This window comes from Oryx dammah, unplaced genomic scaffold (assembly GCF_014754425.2).
Source record: "Oryx dammah isolate SB20612 unplaced genomic scaffold, SCBI_Odam_1.1 HiC_scaffold_22, whole genome shotgun sequence".
NCBI lineage: Eukaryota > Metazoa > Chordata > Mammalia > Artiodactyla > Bovidae > Oryx > Oryx dammah.
The window spans coordinates 57,310,572-57,327,958 of NW_024070206.1; the positions used below are offsets into that span (position 1 = coordinate 57,310,572).

General features: G+C 45.0%; 1 pseudogene; it reads left to right on the top strand.

Annotated features, from left to right (window-relative positions):
• The first annotated feature begins 15,593 nt into the window (after nucleotides 1–15,593).
• Nucleotides 15,594–16,378, top strand: LOC120880936 (annotated as a pseudogene).
• Nucleotides 16,379–17,387: the final 1,009 nt, after the last annotated feature.

Consider the following 17,387-nt stretch of genomic DNA (forward strand, 5'->3'; position numbering starts at 1 on the left):
ATATCACATCAAGAGTGGTTGCTATGGATAAAGAACATTTGTAAGTCTTTAAGATAAATACAATAAACCCACTAGAATATAATGAGTAGGGTATGTGAAAAAGAAAAGAAACAAATTGCTAATAGATACACTGCTACGTTCACATTCTAATAACATGAAAATGGAAAATCAAAACAGAGAAATAGCGCTGGATGCTAATCAGAATGACAAGTATTTTTAATCAAATGCTAAAGAAGATGTGAATAGCTGAAATTATAATAAAACTACTTTAGAGATATTAAGTATTTCACCTAACATCTCTCCCTCCCTGCATGTGTATATCTATGTGTGTGTTTCAATAAAGCTCTTGCATCCTAAGCTGTTAAAAAAAAAAAAGAAAGGTATTGTTTTGACCTGAATGGTTGTGTTCCCCCAAAATACATACTTTGAAACCCTAACCAGTAATGTGATGGTATGGTGTGTGTGTTCAGTCACTCAGTCTTGTCCAACTCTTTGTGACCCCATGGGCTGTATCCCAACAGGCTCCTCTGTCCATGGGATTCTCCAGGCAAGAATACTGGAGTGGGTTGCCTTTCCCTTCTCCAGGGGATCTTCTTGACCCAGGGATTGAACCCAAGTCTTGGGTCTCCTGCATTGCCAGGTGGAGTCTTTACCGCTTGAGCCATTGGGAAAGCCCGTGATAGTATTAGGAGAGACAATTAGGTTTAGACTAGGTCATAAGAGTAGTGTCCACCTCCTACTACAACCTCATCCCAGTGCCTTATGAGGACCTAGCAAGAAGGCCAGGAAGAGGGATCTCTGGCCAGAACCCAGCCATGCTGGCACCCCAATCACTTCCAACCCCTCAAACAGTGAGGAATAAATTCCTGCTATTTAACTACAGTCCACAGTATTTTGTTACAGCAGCCTGAGCAGACCAGGGCAATAGTGTTGGAAAAAATCGTTGTTGCTAAACTCATTCGGAGGACTTTAGGGTCATTGGTAGTTATATTATATTCCTAGCAATGACAGGATGGAGCTAGAAGGACTGTCCTTCAGTCTTAGCTTCCAGTTTACCATCAGTGTGACCTTGAGCAGCTGAGCCCCTTTATTTTACATCTACAGAAAGGAAATGATTATGTCTATTAAAGGGTAGTTCTTAAAGTTACATAAACATTAGCAATTTTGAAGATGCTAAGGGCAAATTACTCAGTACTTAGTCTCTCTTTTCTTACGGGCAAAACCCTACTTTTATTCAATGTAACTAGATGCTCAGAATCCTTCACACACTCGGTTCTAGCCAACAGGCAGAGGTGTGCTGCATGTTCCCGATTTTTCTCCTAAAATAGACACTCTTCGTTTCCTCTTATTCCATCTCTCCTTTCCTCTTCCTCCTTCTCTTTGGATTTTTCATCTTCTTTTCCTGTCTGGAATGTGGATGTGACAGCGGAGAAAGTGCAGCTATTTCATGACCATGAGGGGTGTAGGGGTCCAGGGCCCCCAAAATGTGCATCAGTGGCATACTGATTATTTCAAATTAAAGTGAAAGTGAAGGTCGCTCAGTCATGCCCGACTCTGTGAGACCCCATGGACTATAGCCCACCAGGCTCCTCTGTCCATGGGATTCTCCAGGCGAGAACACTGGAATGGGTTGCCATGCCCTCCTCCCAGGGATCTTCACAACCCAGGGATCAAACCCAGATCTCCTGCATTGCAGGTGGCTTCTTTACCATCTGAGCCACCAGGGAAGCCCAAGAATACTGGAGTGGGTAGCCTATCCCTTCTCCAGCGGATCTTCCCAACCCAAAGTTAACTTGAAATGTAGCCGGTACAAGGGAGACAGTTTGACCCTCTTCTGTCCCCTTGAGACCAGGAAATAAATCTTCCTGTGAAGGTGCCTCCCTGTACCAGGAGGCTAAGAAGAAGACCCCTGTCACCAGAGTTTGGGACTTCAGGGCCAAGAAGCTTGTACAAACAAATCTTGTTTATACCCCGAGTGGCTCAGCAGTAAAGAGTCCAACTGCAGTGCTAGGAGATGCAGAAGACTCGGGTTTGATCCCTGGGTCAGGAAGATGCCCTGGAAAAGGAAATGGCAACCCACTCCAGTGTTCTTGCCTGGGTAATCCCTTGGAGAAAGGAGCCTGGCAGGCTCCAATCCACAGAGTTGCAAAGAGTCAGACACAACTGAGCACAGAAGCAGAAAGCTAACCAATCACTCTCTTGTGAAAGCTGGCAGAAGACAAAAGACCCCCCAGGCCAGACAAAGGACTTCATCGCTCACAACAACAGCTGGAGCTTCATGTTCTCCTTGTGCCCATGTCCCCACAGGTCACCGAGAGACACGGCCAGCCTGAGACAAATGCCTGCATGTAGAGTGTTTGCATTACAGGAAAGAAACCCAGGGCCCCGCACGTTCTGAACAAAGAGTAAACGCTACAACAGGCAGCAAGCAAGCCAGCCCCCACCCTCGGGGAGCAAGCGGTGGCATGGGGGTGATACTGGGGTTGCCTCCACCTCCCGGATAACCAGCTCCAGAAATGGAGCCAGACAATCCTTGCAGCTGGCACGCTGGGCAGGGATGTGTGGGGACACGCAGGACTCTGGACACTCTCTCAAAGGTACATCATGTTAACATTATCACATTAGATATTCTAGAAACCGATAGATACCGAGGCCTATCCCGCCGAACTGCAATCATGGGATTCATTAATGGAACCAAGCTGGGAGATGTTAAGATATTGGCCAAAGATGTACACGTCTTCAAGAAGCTGTCAGAGTTATCACCTCGCTGCTCACTCAAGCCGAGGACCCAGCTCCTCTCCTGACTCTGAATTATCTGCCCCATCACCAACTTGTGCGACAGCCAAATGCTTGCCTTTCAGAAAAGATGGAGGCACTTCTGCTGAGTCAGGACATACTAACCACTCATGAGGTGCGACTTGCTCTCGGTTGTTTATTAAGATTCTGAGAAAAGGACATGGCACTAAATGTTATTACAGCCGGCATAAAACATCAGTGAAGCTCAGAAATAAAACACAGTGTCAGCTTTCACACCTAGAGCCAAACCCAAGAGAAATCACAGTGCTGGATCATTAGATAAATCCTATAATATTTTCTAATATTTGGCACCATTAAAACATACAGTATTTTCAAGAAATATTTCCTAAGCCCTGTGGAAAAGGCTGAATAGTCCCTGGAAGTGGGGATAAATGAGCTAGGATAAAGCACTGTCTTCTGTTCTTGGACAGATTTTGTACATGAAAAATAAATTCTCTTATTAATGATTAGCACATGGAAGTATGTAAAATGTGTATGGGTAAAATTTTTTCAGAAGTGTTTGGAGCAATATTTAAAGAAATACTATCATGGAAATAAAGCAGTGGATGAGTAGGACACAAATAACAAAGAAATGGGGGACTTTCCTGGTGGTCTAGTGGTTAAGAATCCACTTTCAGGTGCAGGGACTCGGGTTTGATCCCTGGTCTAGAAAATAAAATAGTACATGCCTCCAGGCATCTAAACCCATGAGCCACAGCTAAGACCTAATGCAGCCAAAACCAAACCAGCGTGGTGATGACACATTGCGGTGATGGTGGGGCCCAGGCCCTGAGCAACCAGAGGCTGGCCTCAGGCAGAACTGAGTTCAAATCCGAGCTCTACCTCCTCTCTGCAGTGTGACCCTGAGCAATGCACTTACCCCCTCCCAGCCTCAGTTTCCTCATCTGTGAAATGGGGAAATGATAGGATCCACCTCCAAAGACTTGTGTGAGAATAAAATACGATGGCACTGTTGTTTTATAGGCATGCTGCCCATCATTATGTGGGGGATGACGCAGGAGAAACTTACTCAGCGTTTGGGAAGAAAATTTGTCTCCCTTACATCCGGGCATTTCTTCATATCTGCTGAAGACAGTCATATAACCTAATCTGCTCCTTTTGATCTTGGCTGCTGGGAGACTGAGTTAGTGCAATACTCAGCCGCAGGAACCGGGAACAGCACACGAGCACACAGAGCATTTAGCTTCCTCTGCTTTCCTTATCACTTTGATTTTCTAGTTTAATGGTTTCCCTCAAATATCACTTTATATCGAATTGCCTCAAGCCTTTTTGGGGAAAGCAAATGTAATATAAATATAAATAAATAATATTCATGGAGGGAAAGTAACTTCATGATAATAAAACATTCAAGCCACTTCTGCAGTGCCTATTTGAAATAATGCAAATCTCGTTGAAGTCCTTATTTTATTTTTTTAATATTTTATTTTTACTTTATTTTACTTTACAATACTGTATTGGTTTTGCCACACATTGACATGAATCCACCACGGGTGTATACAAGCTCCCAATCCTGAATCCCCCTCCCACCTCCCACCCCATACCACCCCTCTGGATCATCCCCATGCACCAGCCCCAAGCATCCTGTATCCTGTATCGAACATAGACTGGCACTTCATTTCTTACATGATAGTATACATGTTTCAAAGCCATTCCGCCAAATCATCCCACCCTCTCCCTCTCCCCCAGAGTCCAAAAGTCCATTCTATACATTTGTGTCTCCTTTGCTGTCTTGCATAAAGGGTCATCATTACCATCTTTCTAAATTCCATATATATGTGTCAGTATACTGTATTGGTGTTTATCTTTCTGGCTTACTTCACTCTGTATAATAGGCTCCAGTTTCATCCACCTCATTAGAATGGATTCAAATGTATTCTTTTTAATGGCTGAGTAATACTCCATTGTGTATATGTACCACAGCTTTCTTATCCATTCATCTGCTGATGGACATCTAGGTTGTTTCCATGTCCTGGCTATTATAAACAGTGCTGCGATGAACATTGGGGTACATGTGTCTCTTTCAATTCTGGTTTCCTTGGTGTGCATGCCCAGCAGTGGGATTGCTGGGTCATAAGGCAGCTCTATTTGCAATTTTTAAAGGAATCTCCACACTGTTTTCCATAGTGGCTGTACTAGTTTGCATTCCCACCAACAGTGTAAGAGGGTTCCCTTTTCTCCACATCCTCTCCAGCATTTATTGCTTGTAGACTTTTGGATCACAGCCATTCTGACTGGTGTGAAATGGTACCTCATTGTGGTCTTGATTTGCATTTCTCTGATAATGAGGGATGTTGAGCATCTTTTCATGTGTTTGTTATCCATCCGTATGTCTTCTTTGGAGAAATGCCTATTTAGTTCTTTGGCCCATTTTTTGATTGGGTTGTTTATTTTTCTGGAGTTGAGCTGCATAAGTTGCTTGTATATTTTTGAGATTAGTTGTTTGTCAGTTGCTTCATTTGCTATTGTTTTCTCCCATTCAGAAGGCTGTCTTTTCACCTTATAGTTTCCTTTGTTGTGCAGAAGCTTTTAATTTTAATTAGATCCCATTTGTTTATTTTTGCTTTTATTTCCAATATTCTGGGAGGTGGATCATAGAGGATCCTGCTGTGATTTATGTCGGAGAGTGTTTTGCCTATGTTCTCCTCTAGGAGTTTTATAGTTTCTGGTCTTACATTTAGATCTTTAATCCATTTTGAGTTTATTTTTGTGTGTGGTGTTAGAAAGTGTTATAGTTTCATTCTTTTACAAGTGGTTGACCAGTTTTCCCAGCACCACTTGTTAAAGAGATTGTCTTTACTCCATTGTATATTCTTGCCTCCTTTGTCGAAGATAAGGTGTCCATAGGTGTGTGGATTTATCTCTGTGCTTTCTATTTTGTTCCATTGATCTATATTTCTGTCTTTGTGCCAATACCATACTGTCTTAATGACTGTGGCCTTGTAGTAGAGCCTGAAGTCAGGCAAGTTGATTCCTCCAGTTCCATTCTTCTTTCTCAAGATTGCTTTGGCTATTCGAAGTTTTTTGTATTTCCATACAAATCTATCCCAGGGATGCAAGTATTCTTCAATATCTGCAAATCAATCAATGTAATTCACCACATTAACAAATTGAAAAATAAAAGCCAGATGATTATCTCAATAGATGCAGAGAAGGCCTTTGACAAAATTCAACATCCATTTATGATTAAAAAAAAAAAACTCTTCAGAAAGCAGGAATAGAAGGAACATACCTCAACATAATAAAAGCTATATATGACAAACCCACAGCAAACATTATCCTCAATGGTGAAAAATTGAAAGCATTTCCCCTAAAGTCAGGAACAAGACAAGGGTGCCCACTTTCACCGCTACTATTCAACATAGTTCTGGAAGTTTTGGCCACAGCAATCAGAGCAGAAAAAGGAATAAAAGGAATCCAAATTGGAAAAGAAGAAGTAAAACTCTCACTGTTTGCAGATGACATGATCCTCTACATAGAAAATCCTAAAGACTCCACCAGAAAATTACTAGAGCTAATCAATGAATATAGTAAAGTTGCAGGATATAAAATCAACACTCAGAAATCCCTTGCATTCCTGTACACTAATAATGAGAAAGTAGAAAAAGAAATTAAGGAAACAATTCCATTCACCATTGCAATGAAAAGAATAAAATACTTAGGAATTACCTACCTAAAGAAACTAAAGACCTATATATCGAAAACTATAAAACACTGATGAAAGAAATCAAAGAAGACACTAATAGATGGAAAAATATACCATGTTTATGGATTGGAAGAATCAATATAGTCAAAATGAGTATACTACCCAAAGCAATCTACAGATTCAATGCAATCCCTATCAAGCTACCAGTGGTATTTTTCACAGAACTAGAACAAATAATTTCAAGATTTGTATGGAAGTCCTTATTTTAAACATGCCGTACAGCTAGCAGCACACTGTGCGGCTGTGAACTCACCTGTGAACCCTCCCATCTGCCCCGCCCTCCTCAGGACAGGAGACCCTCCTCCCCTGGCATGCTCCTCCCCACTCTGCTCTGTCTGCACTCTTTGGTGATGTCCTGTTTTGTGGCTTGAAGCACCATTTTCAAATGAGGGTTCTCCAGTCTGAATCACCAAGCTTCTTCCCTGGGCTCCAGATTCATACATCCATTTGCATCCTTAACATTCCCACCTGAGATGCTAACAGTCTTTTTAAATCCAGCACGGCTGAAAATGAGCTACTGATCCATCCCCCACACCCAGCACAGCCACCCCAGCCCCTGTGGGCTTCCTTCCCCCGCACGCTGAGCAGCTGCAATAGCCTGTCTCCCCGCACTCAGGGTCATTGCACCTCTGGTTAGCACTCCCCTCACAAAGTCAATGATATCTAAACCTCCGACAGTTTCCACCACAAACGCAGGAAAAGCGAAGCCTCTTGCAGGCCTCTGCAAGTCCCATGTGATGAGACACCGCAAGCCTCTAACTTCACCCCTCACCCCGCCTCTTTCTTACTTAGACGCCCTTTGCCCACCCCACATCTTCCCCCCTCCCTGTCTCTCTGCCCACCAGCTCTTTCTGTGTCTGGACTTTCCAGTCCAGAAGGTTCTCTCTGGGCTCAGCACTCTGTCTCATCCCACCACCTGGACTTGAGCTCAAACGTTACCCATCTGAGGGATAGGCCCTCTCCTGACCACCCTGAAACTCTCCGAACCACTGTCTAAGACATCACTTGGCATCTCCCAATACCCTTCCTTCTTTGGGGGAAACTCAAGACATCAGCTGTGTGAAGCTGAGGGTGGGGGACGGAACAGTTCTCTCTCTCCTGCCCCCCAGGAGCTGGAACTTTTGCCCCAACCTCAGCAGGGCCAGCACCAAGGGGCTGGAGGGGGCTACGTGGACTCGCGCCTCCAGGGCAGCGAGAGGCCACATGAAGCCCTGCTCCCACCTGTCCTCCAGTGGATTCAGAGCAGCCGGGAATGGTCCTTCTCTGTTTCACTTGATGGATTTGTATTGCTTGCTACTGAGGACTGGGGCATACTTACCATTATCAAGGATTATCTTATTTACATGTTTTTACTTATTTATGTGTTTTACATGCTTACTAGGGCTTCCCAGGTGACGCCAGTGGTAAATAATCCACCTGCCAATGCAGGAGATGCAAGAGATACAGGTTTGATGCCTGAGTCTGAAAGATCCCCCAGAGAAGGAAAGGGCAACTCACTCCAGTATTCTTGCCTGGAAAATTCCAAGGACAGAGGAGCCTGGCGGGCTACAGTCCATGGGGTTGCAAAGAGTCAGACACAACTGAGCAACTGAGCACACACACATTTACTATCCCTCTCGCTATCTAAAAGATAACCCTGTCTTCATCAGTGCGATCCTGATACACAGTAGGGTCTCAACTCCTTGTCAGCTGGTTGGTTGGAATGAGTCTACTGCACTTATGAACAGAGATATTTGGAATTTCATCCACTCCTTTGTAGCCCCTAAGATGCCTGTACAGATTTTAAAAAGAAGGATACAATTTATATCTAAATTCTGGAGAAAATAAGATTAAAAAAGAATTTGGAGATAATTTTGCGATGGTAAAGAAACTGATACCAAGACCAAAAGCTACATGTTTCTGATTCATCCATTTGAATCCAAGCCAGAACCATCTGAAGGGAACCATAAACCCGGCAGCTGGGAAGTGATGTCACATCTCACACGAGGGAGCCATTCACCAGTGGTGTCCCGTGGTCACACTCTGCAGGACGCAGGCGAGGCTCTGCCTCCAACGTCCTTTCCTAGGGCAAATGCCAGGTTCCGACAAAGTAAGGCTCCCATGTGCTTTTGTTCCCTGTCGCCATTGCACACCAAGTGGCACCCGGGGACGATCAGGACCAGGTTGACAGTGAGCCTCCTACACATTCAGTGATTAAAGGTATCGGGCATGTTGGTCCTGTGAGCCACCTTCTCCAGGACATTCCATTTTGGTGCTCACCCAAGAAATAGTGGCATCCTTTCCTAAGGATGCTTCAATATCAGGTGAAGTACACTGCCTCCAGGGGACAAATTGGAAATGAGAATGACAGAGATCAATTAAACTCTAGGCTCCAAAACTTTGGCCACCTGATGTGAAGAGCCAACTCATTGGAAAAGACCCTGATGCTGGGAAAGATTGAAGGCAGGAGGAGAAGAGGGCAACAGAGGACGAGAAAGCATGAGTTGGAAAGCATCACTGACTCAATGGACATGAGTCTGAGTAGCTCTGGGAGAAGCTACTGAAGGACAGGGCAGGCTGGCGTGCTGCAGTCCATGGGGTCACAAAGAGTCGGACACGACTAAGCGACTGAATAACAAGAAACTCAAGGCTCCATGACATGGGATGACACACAACTCTTTCACCAGAACCACAGAGAACCAATGACCACAGCACAGAGCCACCGTCAGCATCAGTAAACAGCTGCCTAAGAACATGAAAGAAAGGACCAGAGCTCGTCAACCTCCCCCTACTTCAGGAAACTTTCCAATGGAAGTGGTTGTGTTTTTTAACGTCACAGATTACCTTGAGGGAATATAATGGATGCTGCAGACACTTACTCCTGAGAAGTGCGCCACTGACAACCCCACATGGACAATTCTCACAAGGTTAGTGCTTTCGTGGCGCATCTGAAGCAAATGCTGGGGGTCCCCAGCGGTCCTCAGGACCAACTGAAGAAGCTTAGCCCAGGCTTCAGCAACATTAAAAGAGTCTGAAGGAAGCAGCAGGGGAGGAGGGCAGTGGGGAAGGACCAAGCCAGGATTTGGGAAAGGAAGGTGTGAGAGTCAGAGCACCCCAGGGTCAGGAAGCATCATCTCCCCTTCTCCATCTGCCCAGCAGTGCAGGGGGACCCTTTCCTGCACTTCGTCTTTTCCATCTCTAAAATGACAACAGTCGGGATGGCTGAGTCCAGGATCCCTTCCAACTCCCAGATCCAATGACACACTAGAGTCCTGGCTGAAACTTGCCCCTCTGTCAAAACCTTCATCACATTGACAAAGTTCTCTAGGAACAAGAACAACCAAAAAAAAATTTTTTTAAGGCACTAAAGTCTCCTACCCTTTTAGGAAAAAAATAAAATTCCAAAAATAAGGCTTTCCCATAAATAGAGATCTGCCTGTCTCAGTAGGTAGCTGGAGTTGTCACTTGAAAATAAATGCAAAGATTCAATCAAGAAGCTTCATAAATATTCCCTGCTCTGCCTCCCACCACCTCCGTAACACACTGCAAAGCACTCCTTGTGACAGTGAGCCGGTGGGTCTGTCTCCTCACACCGGGGAGATGATTGCAGGGCTACTAATTGTGCTCCTTGGAATTAAGAGGGGTCAGCAACCTCAACAAGAAACCCTGGCCTAAAACGATTCCAACTCGCCTAAGAAACTCCATTTAAGTGGAAACACGAAGCTCCCCAGCTTGTGCGGTAAATCAGAGAAATGGTTCGAGCCACACCTGCTGACAAGGAGTGAGAACCTCCACGCGGAAGCCGATGGCGTTAACTCTGACCTACAGAGTGCCTCCTTGCCCTGAGGAAAAGAGGCCTCTAAAGTCACTTTTTGTGGAGGCTAAAATCCCAGAGATCTCCCCCTTCGTGGAAAAGTTTGCACGGATGGCTTTGAACAGCAGAGCAGTTCATACAAGTTAAGCGTGAATATGTTATTGTTGTCGTTTAGTCGTTAAGTCATGTCCGACCCGTTTGCGACCCCATGGACCGTGGCCCGCCAGGCTCCTCTGTCCGTGGGATTTCACAGGCAAGAATCCTGGAGTGGGTGTCCGTGTCCCCCTCCAGGGGATCGTCCCCACCCACGCCTCCTGCATTCACAGGCGGGCTATTCACCACTGAGCCCTCCAGGAAGCCCCCCAGAGGTGAACACACAATCTCTCTTTTTCACTTGGCACTTTTGAGGAAACAAAACCCTAAAATCCAGCAAATAATCATGTTGCTTTGAATGGTGTTGACTTTTATAAAATTAAACCTCAAACACTTTTTACTTTCTAAAATGTCTTCAGGCAGCACTTTAATATCACGTTGTAATGGGAGTGGCGCTCCAGTGTTTCTGATCAGCGGTTTATCTACTTGTCGTCAAGTATATATTTTCACCCCTGAAGAAGGAAATGACAACCCACTCCAGTTTTCTTGCCTGGAAAATTCCATAGACAGAGGAGCTTGGTGGGCTACAGCCCATGAGGTTGCAGCTTAGCATCTAAACCACCACCGTCATAATAGTAAAAGAAAATCCACTGCAAAGTGTCCTCATGTCATGTTTTCCTTCTTTACTAGTGGGTGTTACCCTCAGACCGAGGGTCTAATTATTTCATCTCCCAGAGGCTCCCACTTCTAAGCCCCGCCCCCGCCCTTACCCAGATCTCATCTCAGAGCGGGGCTGGTAAGGATCACAGATCCCTCCCATCACTAGGCTTTATTTCCTAGAGAGAGTCCCTCAGAGCTGGCTGCTCACGAAACAATCATTTGTTTCAGGGCTTTTAAGGAGCTTCCATTAAAAGAAATGGACCAGGACAGGCATCATTTTTCTAGGATGAAAAAAGGAATTGTCACGAAAGGCAGCCGTCGTGGAGCCGGTGGGCAGGTGGAGGGCCGGCCGTCCTCCCAGCTGCCTCTGCAGGGAAAGTCATTCGTCCTAAGGGCCAGCGTCGAGGCATGCTGGCCTGGGATGCCCTGCGTCTGCATCCTGTCCGATGAGCGCAAATCCAGCTGAACCGCCCCTCCCCTCCTCCAGCTGTGCCAGGCCCCTCCCTCACTGAGGCTGTGCAGCTCAGCTGAGTGGTGAATTCTCTGGACCATGATTTGCTGCTTGTGGGTCAACACCGTGCTGGGCACTGCAGACACACAGCTCTCGTTGCATCCAGCGCCCGGATTCTGCAATGAAACGTGTGTCCCATACAACAGAAAACGTCTGATTTATTTATCTTTCTTCTAAGAGCAATTATAAGGGAGCAAAACAAGTTAGAAGGCAGAGGGCTCAGGTCTGGAGGGAATTTATTCAGACTTCATACTCTAAGGATAATAAAAGGCCGTAAATCCTTAAACTAAACAGAGTCAGCGGCAGGGAGCCGCTCAAAATTTATCCTCTTCTAGATTAGCAACGATTCAATCACACCGTGATTTATTTTAAAATACAGCGATTTTCAGTACTTCATGTGTTTCAAACACTCAGTTTAAAACAAAGGACACAATCCTTTCGGGTTTTTTTCCGACACTAGTTCTTAGATGTTTCTTCGCCGCGGCTGAGAAAGAGCTTTCTCGGCTGAAATACAATTACTGCATCCATAAAGCAAGTACATTTATTCTTTATTGCACATATAATGCATAAGAATGTACATGATTTTGCAAACTAGGAACTTTCTGTGAATTTAGTGAGAGTGTAAAGAGACATCTGCATAGACAAAGCTGAGAGATTGATTCTTGAACGTAAAGCAAACTAGAGAAGTGGGGTACACCCACTTCACCCTGGGGTACACCTGGGCTCCCCTTCACCCTCTCTCCATTTCTCCTCATTCTCAGCGTCTCTGTGGGCTGACGCCATCCTCCAGAAAAGACCTAGGAGGAGGGAAGCGGGAGCTTCGGGTCCTGACAAGTGAGTCCAGGATGGAGCAGGGCCAAGACCAGCAGGGTGAGCAGACAGCCTGGCCCTGCCCCTGTGGCTCCTCCTCCCCAGCCCTGCCCCCAGGACTCAGTCCTTTCCATGATGCTATGGACATGAAGAGCCTTTCCCACCCAGCACAGCTCCAAACAGAGATTCCCATTCAGTATCAGGTTGGCCAGAAAGTTCATTTGGGTTTTTCCCTAAGACCTTGCAGAAAAACCCAAACAGACTTTTGGGCCAACCCAGTATTAATGGACTCATATGCTTTTCCATTTGATAAATATGCAATGAACAGCCAAGAATTCTCCAGAGGTCTGTGTGCTGTAAATTAAAACAATGTGTAAATGCTAAGTGAAGTTCATGGTGGTCAGTGCATACGAAACATGGACAGGTGCTTCCACGTGAGGCCATGTGAATGCATTTTTGACATTCAGCTCAGACACACTTGCCTTCTTCCTCTTCCAGGGCCATGAGGCTTGCCCCCGAAAGCTGCACATTCAATAAAGCCCCCATAATAAAGCACGTTCAGTAAAGCCACTACTTGTACACCCTTTAATTTAGCCCTAATTTATGGTAATTAGGGAGATCACATTCTATTTTTATCAGAACTCCTGGAAAATTCTACAGGGTTTTCTTAAATATATATTTAAGTTAATATATGGTAAAATTATATAGTTCTTATTTTAGAGTGTGAATTCAGTCATTCCTAACAAATCTATGAAGTCCCAAAGTAAAGACCCCTCGTCTCAGTACTGCTCACAGGTAGAGGCCTGGACCCAGGGGGTCCTACCTGCCTGCGATAGTGTAGACTAGGACAAGAGCCAAGGTCATTGTCCTGGGTTTGCTAAAGAATCCACCTGCCAGTGCTGGAGACACAAGAGACATGATTTTGATCCCCAGGTCAGGAAGAGCCTGTGGTGGAGGAGATGGCAATCCACTCCAATATTCTTGCCTGGAAAATCCCATGGCCACAGGAGCCTGGCAGCTCACAGTCCATGGGATCACAAAGAGCTGGACACAACTAAAAGACTCTGATGCTGGGAGGGATTGGGGGCAGGAGGAGAAGGGGACGACAGAGGATGAGATGGCTGGATGGCATCACTGACTCGATGGACGTGAGTCTGAGTGAACTCCGGGAGTTGGTGATGGACAGGGAGGCCTGGTGTGCTGCAATTCATGGGGTCACAAAGAGTCGGACACGACTGAGCGACTGAACTGAACTGAACTGAACTGGAGTGGCTGCGCACACACACATACACACACACAGCTGAAATAGGCAGCCCTGAGGCAGAACCCTGGGTGGGAGGATGTTTCAGGAAGTGTATGCGATTTCCCTCAAATTGTCCTAAACATTTCCTGTGTCCAGAAGCACGTACTAAAGGCAAGTATGTCAAGTGATATGTAATATACTAGAAGAGACTTTTCATGGAAAGTTGGAGAACTATATATCTGAAATGGTTTAAATATAATCCTTCTTAAAGACAGGAAGATGACTAGTGATTTATTAAAATAACTCCCCACAGTAATACATATAAACCATTTCAAACAGAAGCACCCTGTTTTTTCAGTGCCCTATAAACACAATCTATGTGCTTTCCTTATAAGCTTCTGTAGCATTTAATAGCTCTTCCTGGTTCTGATATCACCAGCAATAGAACTGGTAATACTAGTAGTAGAAGTTCCACTTCTAATCTCCAACTCTTTCTCAACTTTTTTGAAGGTCATAGACCTTGTTGAGAATCTTTTGAAAGTCATGGACATCCTCCTCAATGTGGTGGACTGATATACATATTTTGATTAAATACAAATAAATATTCATAGCCTAATTATAAAATATAAAGAATGGCTGCTATGCATTTAATTGTACTCTCTCAAAACTCATATGTTGAAGTCTAATTACCCAGTTGTCAGAACGTGAACTTATGCACAGAGAGGGTCTTTACAGAAGTGATCAAGTGAAAATAAGGTCTGGAGAATGGGCCCTAATCCAATTTGACCAATAACCTTATACAAAAGGGAAATTTGCACACAGAAACAGACAAGGGGAGACCAAGGACAGGTACACAGAGAGAAGACTGTCATCTATGAGCCAAGGAGACAGACCTGGAATGGACGCCTCCCTTGCAGCTCTTGGAAGGAACCAGCCCTGCTTGGCCCTCTCGCCTCCAGCACTGAGACAGTAAATCCCTGTTGTTGAAGCTGCCCAGTCCTTAGCAAATGATACAACAATCTTGTGAGGTTCTTTCATGTTGATATGTGTACCTACAGTTCATTTCCACTACTGTCTGAGCACGCCAGAGTTTATCTGTCCACTCTGTTGCTGCTAGATTATTTGCAAAGCTTTGCAGTGTTGAATGATGCTGCCATAATCATAGTAATGCATGTGTCCCAGCAGTTATGTATACGAGTTTCTCTAGATGCCCAGCACCAGAATTTCTGGATCAAGATGTATATGTTTTTATCCAGGTTGTTTGGAAAGTGAATGGGTCAATTTTTATACTCACCACCAGTATATAAAGGGCTCCTGCTCCTCAAACTTGCCAAAACTTAATATCATCAGAGTTTTTTTCACTCTTACCAATAAGCCTGGTGTCAGAGTGTATCTCATTAGATGGATATAGAGACAATTTCATTGACTGACTTACATTTAATATTACTATCATCAGTATTTATGACTTTTATGTATTGACTTTTCAACTCATAAAAAAAACATGTAGTATGATTTAATGTGAATATTTTCTATCTCAAAAGCTGTCTGTTTATGAGATGAGCTTAGTTCCAAATGAAAGAGTTTGTTAGCACCCTCCCCAACACCGTCTACCCTCAGTGACTCCCCAAGATGTTCATCTCCACGTAGAATTCTACATTCAGGGTAGTGGTCATCATGGCAAGATGCAGGCCTGAGTAGGAGAGCTTGTGGAAAACAAGTGCTATGCTGATATAATTCTACATCAACGTAGTAGATGTCAATTCACCCTCATGGCTATAATTTTTGATTATTTTATAATTTGCTACAGTGAGGATTTGGGGTACTTTTCTTTATTGTTTTTGATGATGATAAAGTAGAAATTCAGCATAAATAATTTGAGAGAGAGAGTATACAGAAAATATGCATATAAAGCTATAATCACACCATCAGAGAAGATGGCTTTTAAAATTCACATGGGCCATCTTGGTTCTGCGTTCCCCACACAAAATGCTCGGTGAAGCCACAGAAACCGTCCCTGCTACAGAGCAAGAGTTGCCACAGCCCCAGGCTGAGACAGGGTCTGGAACAGAATCTGATAGTGATGAATCAGTCCCAGAGCTTGAGGAATAGGATTCTACACAGGCAACCACACAACAAGCTCAGCTAGCAGCAGCAGCTGAAATCGATGAAGAACCAGTCAGTAAAGCAAAACAGAGCCAGAGTGAAAAGAAGGCACGGAAGGCTATGTCCAAACTGGGTCTTCGACAGGTTACAGGGGTTACTAGAGTCACTATCCAGAAATCTAAGAATATCCTTTTTGTCATCACAAAACTAGATGTGTACAAGAGCCCAGCTTCAGATACCTACATTGTTTTTGGGGAAGCCAAGATTGAGGATTATCTCAGCAAGCACAGTTAGCAGCTGCTGAGAAATTCAAAGTTCAAGGTGAAGCTGTCTCAAACATCCAAGAAAACACACAGACTCCAAGTGTACAAGAGGAGAGTGAAGAGGAAGAGGTTGATGAAACAGGTGTGGAAGTTAAGGACATAGAATTGGTCATGTCACAAGCAAATGTGTCCAGAGCAAAGGCAGTCCGAGCCCTCAAGAACAACAGTAATGATATTGTAAATGCTATTATGGAATTAACAATGTAACCATCTGAAAAGAGGACCTTTTTTTGGTGTTTCAAAAGAGTAACTGCAGCTGGGTTTGAAATTTGTACTGTTTCTATCATTAATAAAGTTATGGCTTCTTGTTGGATGAAAAAAATAAATAAAATTCACATGGAGGGACTTTCCTGGTAGCCCAGTGGTTAAGAGTCCACCTTCCAATGCAGGGGACGTGGATTAGATCCCTGGTGGGGGAACTACAATTCTACGTGCCACGTGGGGCAGGACAGCAAGTGGCACTAGAAAATGTGAACGTGCTAAGTCGCTTCAGTCGTGTCCAACTCTTTGTGACACCATGGACTATAGCCCACCAGGCTACTCTGTCCCTGGGATTCTCCAGGCGAGAATACTGGAGTGGGCTGCCATTTCCTCCTCCAGGGGTCTTCCCAACCCAGGGATTGAACCCACATCTTATGTCTCCTGCACTGGCAGGTGGGTTCTTTACCACTAGCGCCAGTGGGAAGCCCTTAGAAAACTTGAATACCTCTATGCAAAAGAAAAAAAAAAAAACAGCAACAACACCTAACCAGACCTTGCATGATATACAAAGATTAACTCAAAATGGATCACAGGCCTAAAAGTAAAACCTCAAAAAAAGAAATAAATAATAAAATAAAATTCAGGTGTGCATTGCAGTTGATAGCCCCCAAAGGTGGCTGCCATCAATGTCTTTTCACTGTGAGGTGCACTCCTGCTCTCCCCACCCCACTGAGCAATCTGACCTTGTACCCCACCCTGACCCATGGGTCAGGCAGACGCAGTGCTGTGCCAGCTTTGGGTCTAGCCTTTAGGAGATCTGGAAGGTTCCGCCTTTTCTCCAGGGAGGAGTGAAACGGTCACCACGTGAAAGCCCCAACCACCCTGGCCCACGGAGATGCTGGGGTGCCTCAGCCAGCCCTGTCGAGAGGCCACGCAGGGAAAGCACAGCCCCAGAGCCGTGGGCGGAGGCTTCGGGACCGGAAGCCATGCCCAGCCCCCGCTGGACAGTCACGTGAGGGGCCCACCCAACCTCGGCCAACGCGGTCACACCGCAGGATCAAGATGTCACCACTGACGGGGCTCAGGGCAGCTGAGTCTTTGGGGCAGACCGGTCCACGGGGACAGGGGGC